Below are 13905 nucleotides of genomic sequence, written 5' to 3'. Positions count from 1 at the left end.
TAAAATCCAGAGAAGTATAGAGCATAGATAAATGGCATGTTACAAAGATCATTCCAAAAGGTGTCCTACCCTAAAGAACCTGAATCTAATACTTAATATGTTCTATCTACTAAGTTGTAACTATAACTGCTAGTCTTCAATCTACAAGACACAGAAAAAAGTGAATAAGAGACTCTAGGCCTGTGGGCTGAAGACAGATGCCCCAACTTTACAAGAAAACTTTGCATGACTGTCCAGGCTCAGCTGTCTCTGTCTACCCTGCAAGACTCCCAAAAGTTGCTTGCATCCTTCTCCCATTTCTCAGGCAGTGTTATATCCTTCTGAGGTCTTTGATGTGGTTAAAGACTAGATACTTACAATTTTCCTTAGTTATAATAAAAGATAAGTTAGATATAAAACCTTAAACTTACAAATAGAAGATAGATAGGATCTCTTCTTTAATATTATAACTATAATTCTTGCTTGATAATTGTTTTGTTATATGTAATTTTACTATGTTAAAGTTAAAACCTTCCTTTTTAAGAAAAGAAAAAGGGAAGTGCTGTGGGATGGTCTGTATGTCAAGTGTGTTGCTGATTGGTCAGTAAATAAATCACTGATTGGCCATTGGCTAGGCAGGAAGTATAGGCGGGACAAGGAAAAGAATTCTGGGAAGTGGAAGGCTGAGGGAGGGACACTGCCAGCCGCCATCAGGACAAGGAAGATGTAAAGTACCGGTAAGCCACAAGCCATGTGGCAAAGTAAAGATTAATAGAAATGGGCTAAATATAAGAGTAAGAGCTAGACAATGACAGGCCTGAGCTAATGGCCAAGCAGTTTAAATAATATAAGAGTTTGTGTGTTTATTTTATAAGTGGGCTCTGGGACTGGCGGGACTTGGTGACAGGAGCTGGAGAAAAATTCTACAGCAACAACAATTCAGTTCTACATATTAGCCACAAATTCCCTTGTTCTCCCCCCTCCTACTCCCCTCACGTTCCCTCCAGCCCACCCCCCATTCCCACTTCCTTCAGGGCAAAGCCTCCCCCCAGGACTGAGATCAACCTGGTAGACTCAGTCCAGGCAGGTCCAGTCCCCTCCTCCCAGGCCGAGCCAAGCGACCCTGCATAAGCCCCAGGTTTCAAACAGCCAACTCATGCAATGAGCACATGACCCGGTCCCACTGCCTGGATGCCTCCCAAACAGATCAAGCCAATCAACTGTCTCACCCATTCAGAGGGCCTGATCCAGTTGGGGGCCCCTCAGCCATTGGTTCATAGTTCATGTGTTTCCATTCGTTTGGCTATTTGTCCCTGTGCTTTATCCAACCTTGATCTCAACAATTCTCGCTCATATAAACCCTCCTTTTTCTTGCTAATTGGACTCCCGGAGCTCCACCTTAAATTTAATTACTAAACACACACACACACACACACACACACACACACACACACATATGTATATGTGTGCATTACATTATTATATATAACTCATTATATATTTATGTAGTCAGAAGTTTTTCTGTGTCCTGCCTGGCCATCAGCCACTCAGACCCAAACAGAGGCTTATATTAATTAAAACTGCTCGGCCATTAGCTCAGGTTTACTACTGACTAGCTCTTACACTTAAACTCAGCCAATTTCTGTTAGTCTGTATGTCACCATGTGATCCATGGCTTTACATGTGTGCCATTACATACTGCTCCCCGGATGGTAGGCTGTTGTCTCCTGATTCAGCCTTCCTCTTCCCAGAATTCTCCTTTCTGCCTATACCACCTGCACTTCCTGCCTGGCTACTGGACAATCAGCATTTTATATATCAACTAATCAGAGCAACACACATTCACAGCATACAGAAAGATATCACCCATCATATTTATTATTAAATAACAATATATTAATTATAGTAATACATTAGCATGTTATTCTATATACATAAAAATAGACATACATATATTTATTGAGTTATGGTTGATGCAAAATCATAAATTATATTTGTTTAATATCCAATTTGATAGGCTTTGATGTGTAAACACTTCTGAAATTGTCACCACAGTTAAGGTCATGAATATATCTGTCCCTGTCAAAGGATTTGTTGATCCCTTTGAAGTCCTTCCTTGGCCCCTTGCTATCATTCCATCCAGAGAATATTATTGAGATCTTTTCTGTAAATATAGAATAGAGTTTTTATTTTATGATAATTAAAGCAATGTAACACACACACATTCTTTTTTGTCTGGAATTTTTTCATTGAGAATATTATAATTTCATATATGTAGGTGTAAAGAATCCATTTCTTTATATGACTAAATGGTATCTCATTGTATAAATGTACTCCAGTTTCTCTAATACCAATTATTTCTTTTTCAGGACTATGTGGAGTCTTTTTACTCTAATCTATTTTGATAGTAGGTAGTAGTTGCTCATTATAGTTTTAATTTACTTTGTCTTAGCATCTATGGTATTTTCCAGTTATTGCTTACTGTTCATCATCTTTACCAAAACATTTATGTATTTTTAAAGTACACTTTTTTCTTTACCATTAAGTATATCTTTTGAAGTGAGGGTCTTACACTACATATTTTCTATAAGTCTATAACTTCTGTTTTTCTTCTCTTAATATGTAATTTGGAGAACTGAAGTTTTATGTTTTTAAATTTTAATTTAATAATAATAATAATGGTATATTTATGATTATTTGTGCAGGAGTGTATTGTGTATTTGTATATGCATGGGTATGTATGTGTGAACATGGATGCACACATGCTATGGCATGCACATGGAGGTCAGAAGATAACTTTTGAGAATCTATTCTCTTCTTCCACTTTGTATGCTGAGGAATGAACTCATGTCTTCAGGCTTCCATAGAAAGCTATTTTACCTGCTGAGATATCTTACCAGGCAAAGTTTTATGTTTTAATGTATTTTAATGTATCATTCCTTCTTCTAGATCATGGTTTGGTTTAAATATGTACAAAAATTTTGCTTACTTTAAAAGGCTATGATAACCCTCTATATTTAATTATAAAAGCTTTGTAATTGAAGATTTTTACATTTATATCTGTGATCCAATTTTGAGGGCCTATTCACATATTGTATAAGATATGTAGCTGAAGGTCTTTTGTGTCCCTCCTGGTCTGCAGCTGCTCAGACCCAAGTAAACACACAGAGGCTTATATTAATTAAAACTGCTTAGCCATTAACTCAGGCCTACCACTGACTAGCTCTTATACTTAAACTCAGCCCATTTCTGTTAATCTATATTTACCACATGTTCTGTGGCTTTACCTGTGTACCATTACATGCTGCTCCCTGGATGGCAGGCTGGCATCTCCTCACTCAGTCTTCCTCCTCCCATAATTCTCTTTGTCTACTTATCCCACCTATACTTCCTGCCTGGCTACTGGCCAATCAGTGTTTTATTAAACCAGTGTACAAAAGCATTATCCCAAAGCATTTCCCCTTTTCTGTTTAATTAAAAAGGAAAGTTTTAACTTTAACATAGTGAAATTATATATAACAAAACAGTTATCAAGTAAGAATTACAGTTGAAATATCTAGTCTATTTGTATTTGGCAAATTCAAAGAAAATATTTTATTTATCCTATATTTGTGAGTCTAAGTTCTCATATCTAACTTATATTTTATCATAACTAAGGAAAATTATAACTATCTAGTCTTCAACTACATCAAAGACACCAGAAGAATATAATATTACCTAAGGAAACAGGAAGAGCATTATAAGCAACTTCCAAAAATCTAGAATGACAAAGACACCTAGCTGCCTGGAGAGTCACCCAAAATTCTTCTGCAATGTTGGGGCATCCATTCTTCAGCCTACAGGCCTAGAGTCTCTCAATCACTTTTTCCTGTGTTCTGTAGAATGTCTGGCAGACTTCTCTGTGAGGTAGGAACCTGAAAGACCATCCTGCTTTGCAAAGTTCAGTGGTCACCTTTCTATGGGTCCTGCATGTCCAGTCGATACAGCATTTTATCAAGCAGTCCAGGCAAGAACAGTTTCTTGCCCAAATGGCTATGCTTGCCAAGAAGAAGATAAACTCCATATAGAGTATCTTCAACACCCATATTTCTCTTTGAAGTACATTGATGCTGCCAGGAGCAGACGTGTCTCACTGTCTAGAAAGTCTAAGTTTTTAAAACATTTTAAATGCCATATTCTGTAGGTCTTTGAAGTATTGGAAGATTACCTCCCTAACTGAAATCTATCTATGTATATCTAGAAAACTTAACTAACATGACTATAAGTTGGATTATCATAGAAGACTAATTATTAATCTGTATTTAATTATCCATTAAAATTTAAATGAGCTGTACAAACATAATACCTTAAATGAAATCAGAAATATATATATAAAATATAATAAAATTAACTTTAAATTTGTATCAGTAAACTAAAATGTATTGCAATGTAAAGTATTTTTAAACAAGTTGCTCTTTAAAAGTAAGTTCAACAATCTATCCTTTTATCCTATCATATCTATACTATTCCCTTTTTTTCTTTAGAAAGAGATTGCATTTATAATCAATCTGTTTTAAATAAAAATAAACATTTATAAACAATATTTTGGGAATTTGGGCATAGTTCCTCACACTACTTCCTGCTGGATGAGGGCCCTGGCAATCTCATGGGGATCCTGAGAAAATTAAGAATTATAATCAATTCTGGATTGGAATAGACTGTGATGTTGCATTGTCTGAGCCATTTGCCTTAAAGCTGATTTTGGATGTAGGATGATCTGGGCCATGGCTGTCACTGGAAACCTTTCATGGGATCTTGGTTGATGAAATCTGATCCATCTTAACCTGGAACAAATCCATAGCCTCTTGCTTTCTGTGGAAACAAAAGCAGAGCCTCCTTTCCAAAGCAACATATCCTTAGATCCAAATTTTGAAAACAAGATACCTTTAAAATATACATATCAGTTTAACTTAGCAGCCTTTACAATCAAATGTCTCTCTAAAGTTAAAAATCCCAAAGACAACACAATCCAGATACTTTGTATAATACCCATCTTTACGTGGCTTATTTTTTTATATTATGTTTACTGCCTCTTTAAAGACTTTATTTTTAAAAACTATTTCTTTATATAGCGGTCTATATTCCTTTTCTTCTCTCTTCCAAGCCTATGTACATTTTTACATACACCATAAACCACTGAGAGATTTATTTAATCTGAATCTGACTTATTGTGAATCTATTGCTTTAAACTGCAGTGGTCAGTACTGAAGCAGCAGCCTTGGCTGCTGTCTCTGCCCATCTCACCTTTTCAACATGGTGGACATAATTCACGGCCAGGTCTGGGAGCCATGCTGTCCATTGACTCTGGAAGGCAGTGGGTCTATGCTTCTATCAAAGCAGTGTGTAGCCCAGAAACCTCTTTTTGTTTGTTTGTTTGTTTGTACATGTGGACAAGCCCACATGTAATGAACCCACCATACAGTAGCTCAAGCCTGCAGGCTGCAGCTGGCCTGAGAAAGACAATTAGGAAGCTGTTTTTAGTTCTGTTTTAGAATCTCTTTTCTTTTAAAGCTTTCTCAGATTTTAGGTGGAAACTCTTGCCCCACATTTTGGTGTCATTTGTAGCTGAAGTTATTTTGTGTTCCTCCTGGCCTGCAGCTGCTCAGACCCAAGTAAACACACAGAGGCTTATATTAATTAAAACTGCTCAGCCATTAGCTCAGGCCTACCATTGACTAGCTCTTACACTTAAACTCAGCCCATTTCTGTTAATCTATATGTTACCACGTGTTCTGTGGCTTTACCTGTGTGCTATTACATGCTGCTCCCTGGATGGTGGGCAAGTGTCTCCTCACTCAGCCTTCCTCCTCCTGTAATTCTCCTTGTCTACTTATCCTGCTTATACTTCCTGCCTGGCTACTGGCCAGTCAGTATTTTATTAAACCAGTGTACAAAAGCATTATCCCACAGCAAAGATATGAATGGAATTTTCCTATCTTTGCCTACAACTGTCTAAGTGTTTTAAAATTAAATTTTAAAACTTAATTTTCTCCAGATCTTATTACCCTGTAGTGGAACAGTCAGCATGTATGTGTGTCTCTGTTTCTGAAGTCTGTTCATTTCCACTGTTTGTGTGCCTCTATTTACGCTCACATCTTAAATACGGATCCTTGCTCAGCCTAGACATCCTCACACAGCAATGACTTAGGCTACTGCAGAATTCAATATATTTATTTTCCAATTTTCATGGGATCTTTGTACTTTATATTCTTTTGTTGGACATCTTAGACTCTGTTTTGAAAGTTAATTCAGGAGGAAGGTTAACTACATCCATGGGTTTATCATTGTATCTGCTCTTCATTAAAATTTTTTACATGGATTACCAACCGTCTGCCTGCTGCATGGTGCTCCTGTTGGCCATGCTTCTTTTGCCCTTGAGAATTACCCAGCTTTAGGATCTGCTTAATATTTTCCCAGAATTATACCCTGACCAATGACACACTCCTCTAGCTATTATCACTGAACTTATCTCCTGCTGATGGCTCAGGGTCTGCACTCTATCCACCTCAACAGGCTGCTCTTTAAAATCCTCTCCCACACTGCCCTTTCTTCTAGAATATTCCTCTTCTGACAAGATCAATCTTTCTGAGTCTCAGCTTCAATACCAGGTTCTTTGGAAAGCTTTTTCTAGTCCTGATGTTCTCAGAAAAGTTATGTTCCTTTGCTATACCTCTACCAAGAATTTTTCTTACTGTAATTTATTTTGTTTTGAATTTCACATTTATTTGTTTACTTGTTTTGAAAAGCATGACCTTTAACCTTTGTAGGCACAGAGTCCTTGTGCATTTTGTCCAGCAAAGAAGACAGGCATTAATGATTTCTAAACTAAGACGTGTTACAAGGGAGAAAAGGAAAGTGATAAGAGAGTTTTACAATGAGGGGCTTTAATCCCATGATAAGCTTCTCTGAGAAAGCAGTCTCCAATCTGGGACCTGGAAGATAAGTAAGAACTGGCCAAGAACTCGATGTTTAGCCTGGAGAGAAGAAACTCAGTGCAAAGTAGGCATAGAAGAAAGGTATATGCTTGAACTGTTGACTTTAAATGCAATAAATTATCATTGTTTTTATTTTATTGAAGTTCAGAGGTAAAATGAGGGAATTAAGACATGTAATTATCAGAAAGTTTGTGTCTCAAGCATATAGAATTATCTGAAAGCCAATGGCCTCCGTTCTTAAGATATAGTTAAACATACTTGCACATTACTTGAAAATGTCAGATTCTGTTTATGGTTATCTCCTGAGGGCCTTAGACTGCTGTCTATATAGAAAACCATTCTCAGAACCTCACTTCTTTAAAACCAATATCTAATTTAATCATAATTTTGTTAGGTTCTAGTTCCTAAACTCATAAAGTTACTGTTTAGCCATTTTTTTCATGTTAACTGCAATATCTCCATTAAAAAAAATCACCACATCTCAGTGACTTACTAGAGTAACCTCTGATGTGATCTGTTGGCAATCACCACCTCTAATTTCCCAGTCAGTGGCATGGTCATGCTGAAAGACAAAGCTGATGCCATCCTTCTCTACTGGAAATGTGTTCATCTCTTCTATATTTTGTCTTTGTACAGAGTCAAAACCCATACTGTATTTGTCGAAAATATTTTAAATGTACTGACTCTATTACCTGTCCAGTTTGATTGTGAATCGCATTTGCTCTTAGTGTGTGTGTTCTGCAAATATTCCTTTGCTTTTAGAAACTGTGATAGTTAGCTTCAGAATCAAGTACACACAGACATAGAATCACATGGGAAGAGGAACGTGCCTCCATAAAACTGCCTGTGACATGACTGTGGTGTATTGGGTAGCTGTTCCAGCTTTGACCTGGAAGTACTACACCCATTGAGGCTTTAGTAACTGTCAGCCTACAGGTGGGGCTGAGACAGGAGTCCTGAAGACCCAAGATCCGGATGTGCTGGCTCTCTTGGTTCCTGGATCCTGCACACTGGAGGTAGACTGAGCGGAGTTTTCCAGAGAACACGGCTGGACTGCATTACACCTTTCCGGGACCCTGTCATCTATCCCTTCATTGTGAGTTACCTATCCCTTTACTTGTAAGTTACCTTACAAAATAAACCTCCCTTTTAACTACGTGGAGTTGCCTTAATACTATAACCAATACTGTGGGGGCATTCTCATTAATTGCCAATGGATGTAGGAGGGCCCAGACCACTGTGGGTGGTATCATTGCTGGGCAGATGGGCCTGGCTTATAGAAGAAAGGCAGCTGAATGTGAGCCTGGGAGCAAGCCAATTAGCAGCCTTCTTCCATGGTTTGTTTCAATTCCTCCCTTGAGTTTCTGTCCCCTCTATGCCACATAAACCCTTTCCTTTCCTAAGTTGCATTTTCTCAGTGTTTAATCAAAGCAGCAGAGAAGCTAACTAAGGCTGCAGTTAGACTGTGGCATGACCTTTCTTCCAGCACAGGCTATTTGTTCATAGTATTTCCTTTGTCTGGACATGTCTTTTGCTACCACTCTTATCTACCTGACTATTGTTCTGAGGGTTTCAATGTAATCATTGATTCTTTCTTCATCTGCAGGTGGTGGCAGATTTGGTATGTTACACCTTATAGCACTGTCCACACTCCATGGCTACATTGCCTATAAAATTGTTTATTTAGAGTTAGTTATTAGAGTGGTCACTTTATTTTCTGATTGTTTGGGAATCACATCTATGGTGTCCACTTATTCAGCTTTCATCTAGGATGGTGGTTAATGTTTGTTAAGATAAATATTAATGTTATATGATCTATAAAACTTTAGAACCATCAAATATCTTACTTACACCTCACTAATTTTTTTTTTTAGTTATTGTTTTGTCTTTTAGGGGCTCATATAACTCAGGCTGACCTCAAGTTCACCATCCTGATTCTTCTCTCTCTGCCTCCTGAATCTGACTGTTAGGTTATACATGCTGGGATATACAAGAGCACCACAACACGCGAATTTTGGTGACATTTGTTGTTGTTTTGAGATGGAGGTCTCACTGGCCTCAAACTTGGAGTAATCCTCCTGCTTCTAGAGTACTGGGATTGCAGATGTGGAACAAAATGTCCTGCTCTACTCCACTAATCTCATATACACAAGTAAAAGTTTAGTTATGGAAAACATTAATTTATCTGTCCAAAGTTAATAAAAACTGTAGTTGTAGAATGAAGATTCCGCAGAACCAGGTCTCTAACACTTATTGTACAGTTCAGTCTTATGTATCAAGATTGTCAACTATGTGTTTGTGTTTATACCAAATTGCCAACTTTATAGCCTGATTTTGTTGTTGTTGTTGTTTTTGTTGCTGCTGCAAACAGCAAAAGAAAAAATAAAAATCAATACCAGTGAGATGGGAAGGAATGTAATTTGGTGATCAATAAAAAAAATTAATGACAGATTTTAATTTTCATTGTGAATGTTGTGGCTGTCATATTACTCCTATATGTTCCCTGCATATTTTGAGCTCATGGTCCACTAATGAGCTGACTAATGAGTATTAGCACTCAGAAAATTATCATAAAGAGAACTGTAATTTTTTCTTGTTTAAATTAAGTTTGTGTGGGTAGGACTGTTCAAAGATTTATTGGTCTAACCTCGTAATATCTGGAAGACTCTCTCTCTCTCTCTCTCTCTCTCTCTCTCTCTCTCTCTCTCTCTTTCTCTCTCTCTTTACACACACACACACACATACACACACACACACACACACACACACAGAGTTTCATGTATCTTGGCTTGGCTATCTATAATCCAAGGATGACCTTGTATTTTATATTTTATCTCTCAAATCCTGGGACATGCTATCATTTTGAAAGTACTTGCTAAGAAACAAATTCCCACATTTAACAATGCTGTTGTTTTAATTTTGATGTTAAAATTAATGATTAAAATTCCTAGGGAAAATAAATGCAAATAGCTGAATTTTTATTTTAGATAGGATAGATATGAATAATATCAGCTGCAGCTGATGAGGTTCAGGGACAGCCCTCTCTTAAGACTTTAGGGGCCAGCTCTCCCACCTGAGGTGGATGGTGGGGGGATGGGGGGATTAGGGTAAACAGATGGTGGTGGGGATGTGTGTGGATCGCTTCTCCACTCATGCCACCACATGATAGATGATTTATTCAATTCAAAACTCAATGAGAAGGTTCCACACCAATAGATATACAACAGTAATAGAGGAGTCAGAATTGAAACTCACTGAAAAACATATTTGAAATGTTCAACCATCATAACTTTACTATTGTTATGCAATTAATGAAAGAAATTTAGATATATTGCAATACCACACAATAAGATAAATGCTAGATATATAAAGATTTAGATATAATCTTTGACATACTGGTAAACTAAAATATAATGTAAATGTTTAGAAAGTTAATATGGTTGTTTGTCTCTATTTTATCATCAATCTATAGTTTCATAATTTAGTTGTAACCACTGGAATATAGATTAAGTTATTATAGCAGTAAAACTTTCCCATAAATACAGTTTTAGTACATCAAGGTGATAGTTTTGTCTCCCTCTCACATTGTAGTCCACCAGCCCATGTTGAAGTCTGCCAGCCCTGTCTAAGACTTTGCTGTAGACAGTCAGTCATTTGGGCATCTATTTTTCAGTGTCTTCAGGAGTATGGTTCCTCTTCTATTTGTAGTTTATCAACAGTTCTTTTTTCCCAGTCCATAGGGGGATTTACCAGGAAGAAAGAAAGTTGAAGCAATTCCTCCTGGAATGGTTGTGATTACAAGGCTAAACACATCATTTCTACTAGTGTATATCCAGTCAAATTGCTCCCACCTCCAAAGCAAGTTGGGAAATGTGGAGTTGGGCGGTGATAAACTTACATAAATCTCTAGTATTCTACTAGAAAGTTGACTAGGGAGCATGAGTAACCATGGGCAGTTTTATATTTCTGTCAGTTTGTCCTTCTTTTTTTTTTTTTTTTTTTTTTTTGGTTTTTCGAGACAGGATTTCTCTGTGTAGCTTTGCGCCTTTCCTGGAACTCACTTGGTAGCCCAGGCTGGCCTTGAACTCACAGAGATCCGCCTGGCTCTGCCTCCCGAGTGCTGGGATTAAAGGCGTGCGCCACCACCGCCCGGCTCAGTTTGTCCTTCTAACTATGCAGGTATCTGTGCACCTCTTCTGTCATCATAAATACTCTCATGTCTCCTTCAATGATGCTCACACAAAAACTCATTTAATGACTACCTCAGCTGAAAACTACAAATGGAGTTAAATACAGTCTTTTCCATCAGGCCTGGAAGTCATTCTTTATGATCTGAAGTTAGCTAAACACAAGTTAGAAGCCTACCCTGGCCCTGATAAATGATCTGGAAGAGTAGTGAATTAACTGCAACGAAAGTACCCATGTTAGAAATGTAAGAAGTGTAAATCACACAGTAGATTCTGGACTTCCTTAGATGTTCAGTTCTTTGTGAATATGTGTAATCTTGCTGGTTGGAGTAGTAGTTTGGTTTAACCAAACTCTACTCCCTCTCCTGATAAGTGTTTCCATCATCTATTTCCCCTGCAGCTTTGACTTCACACGCTTGCTTTTCATTCTGCTTGCAAATGGGCCAGTACTCTCCTAACTTGATTCTGTGTTTCTTGTAAAAATCATTTTGCATAAACTTTTAAACAGCATCCAGCACAGCCAAATACATAATATTTAAAATATTTTGTTGTCAGGTGTAATGTTTTCAGTGTCATGACGTATCATTCTCTAGCTTGCTTTTATCTCTCCAGGACCTAGTATGCTGAATTAACAATATAAGACATGGTCCTCTTATTGAGGTATCTGGGTACTAGGTTTTCAGGCATGCACAATCATGGTCAGATAAGCAACATGCCTTTCTGCTTATTATTATGTAAGTGCCCAATTTTCTGGAACCAATTTCTGATATTTTCCAATTATTTTAAAATATTTTAATTGACTTAGAAAAACTACAGGTTTATTTATATCACTTTTATACATAATTCAGTATGGTTGATTCTTTCCTTCACTGCTACTCAGTTCACAACTCTCCAACACCCTCTCTTACTGTGTGATGTTCTGTATGGCAAATATGTTAATAAATAAAACACTGATTGGCCAATAGCCAGACAGGAAGTATAGGCGGGACTAACAGAGAGGAGAATTGAGGGAACAGGAAGGGAAAGGGGAGACTGCCTGTAGCCGCTGGCAGGACAAGGAAGATGTAAGGTACCAGTAAGTCACAAGCCACGTGGCAAAGTATAGATTAACAGAAATGGGCTGAATATAAGAGTAAGAGCTAGACAATAATAGGCCTGAGCTAATGGCCAAGCAGTTTAAATAATATAAGCATCTGTATGTTTATTTTATAAGTGGGCTAAGGGACTGCCGGGGCTTTGCGGAACCTGGAGAGAAAACTCTCAAGCTATACTCCCTTTCCTTGGGCACCTTTTTACTCCATTTTCCCTCCTCCACTTCTATATCTCATGCAGTCTGTTGTCTTCTTCATTCCTTCTCTTAAAGCCTCTTTTTTCTTGCACCATGGCCCCTTTTCTAGTTCCCTTGCCTTTACTAATATCTGCTACCATCTAGATACACATATTTAACATTTAGAAACCAAGATCCTCATATGAGGGACAGCATACAGTATTTGTCTTTCAAAGCCCAGGTAACTTCACTTACTATAATGTTGTCTAGTTCCATATACTGCATATATTTTCTTGCAAATGTAATGATGTTGCCTTACTTTTTCCATTTTCTCTTTCTTTCATTCTTTCTCTTTCTTCCATTCTTTCTTTCTTCTTTTCTTTTATTTTGGTTTTTCATGACAGGCTTTCTCTGTAGCCCTGGCTGTCTTGTATGTCCTGGCTGTCGCTTTGTAGACAAGGCCGGCCTCCAACTCACAGAGTCTTGAATACCTGTCTTGAATACTGCAATTAAAGGCATGTGCCACCACTGCCTGGCATATTGCCTTTCTTTATTGCAGAACAAAACTGCTTTGTGTATATGTGCTGAATTTTTGTTACCTATCTATGGACATCTAGATTGATTTTAGGGTCTGATATTTACAGTAATAATATATACTTACAAAACTACAAGCTTAGATATAATACCCTGAATAAAGCAGAATTGTGTCTCTGTCTCTCATAAGAGATAAAAGATGAGCATATAGTTAAGGCAGACATAACCCATTCACAAGATCAATAACACTTTTAATGTCATTTCCTAGTTATTTCTTAGAGTATTGTCATTTAATCCATGCTTCAAGGATACCTCCAGCCTGTGAAAATGTTAGTTTTCATGTTTGCTTCCCTACCCCATCACTTTATTTTCCAACTTGTTCTCTAGCAAGTTCTAACTAAATTAAATTATTTGATATATTCTGAAAAACTAGAATACAACTCAATGAGTGCTGAGTTTGCATTCAGGAAACAATCTAATTTTGTTTTACGTTTGAGGTAGTTGCACATTTGTTCGTGGCTAATTTTGATCACTTATTAAGCATCAGGCTCTCAGTACAGTAGAAAAAAATCTTGATTTCAAAATATTTTCAGCTTAAGTAGGGAAACTACCTATAAAATACATCAAGAAATACAGCAAAATTAACTGCTCAGAGTCACAACATCACAACAGACATGGGTTCATGAGAAGGCTTCTGATTTTGCTGAGTGGAGTCCCCTAGGGATTCTATAAGAAAAAGATACTTTTTCTGAGTTGAAAAACTCAACAAATATCACCAAATTGATATATCATGAAGCAAGAATAGCATGCAGACATGGATGGAGATGTGAGAAAACAGGATATTTGGAGGGTAGAAAGAACTGAATAAGAAGTATGGACAGAAACATATTACAGTGAAAGAATTATTAGAAGATAATTTTAGTAAATTAGACTTTTTTCCTGGCTTTCATTTATTTCACTCAAA

The sequence above is a fragment of the Peromyscus eremicus genome, chromosome 1 (assembly GCF_949786415.1).
Source record: "Peromyscus eremicus chromosome 1, PerEre_H2_v1, whole genome shotgun sequence".
NCBI lineage: Eukaryota > Metazoa > Chordata > Mammalia > Rodentia > Cricetidae > Peromyscus > Peromyscus eremicus.
The sequence above is the reverse complement of the archived record's forward strand: the minus strand, read 5'-3'. Positions refer to the sequence as shown.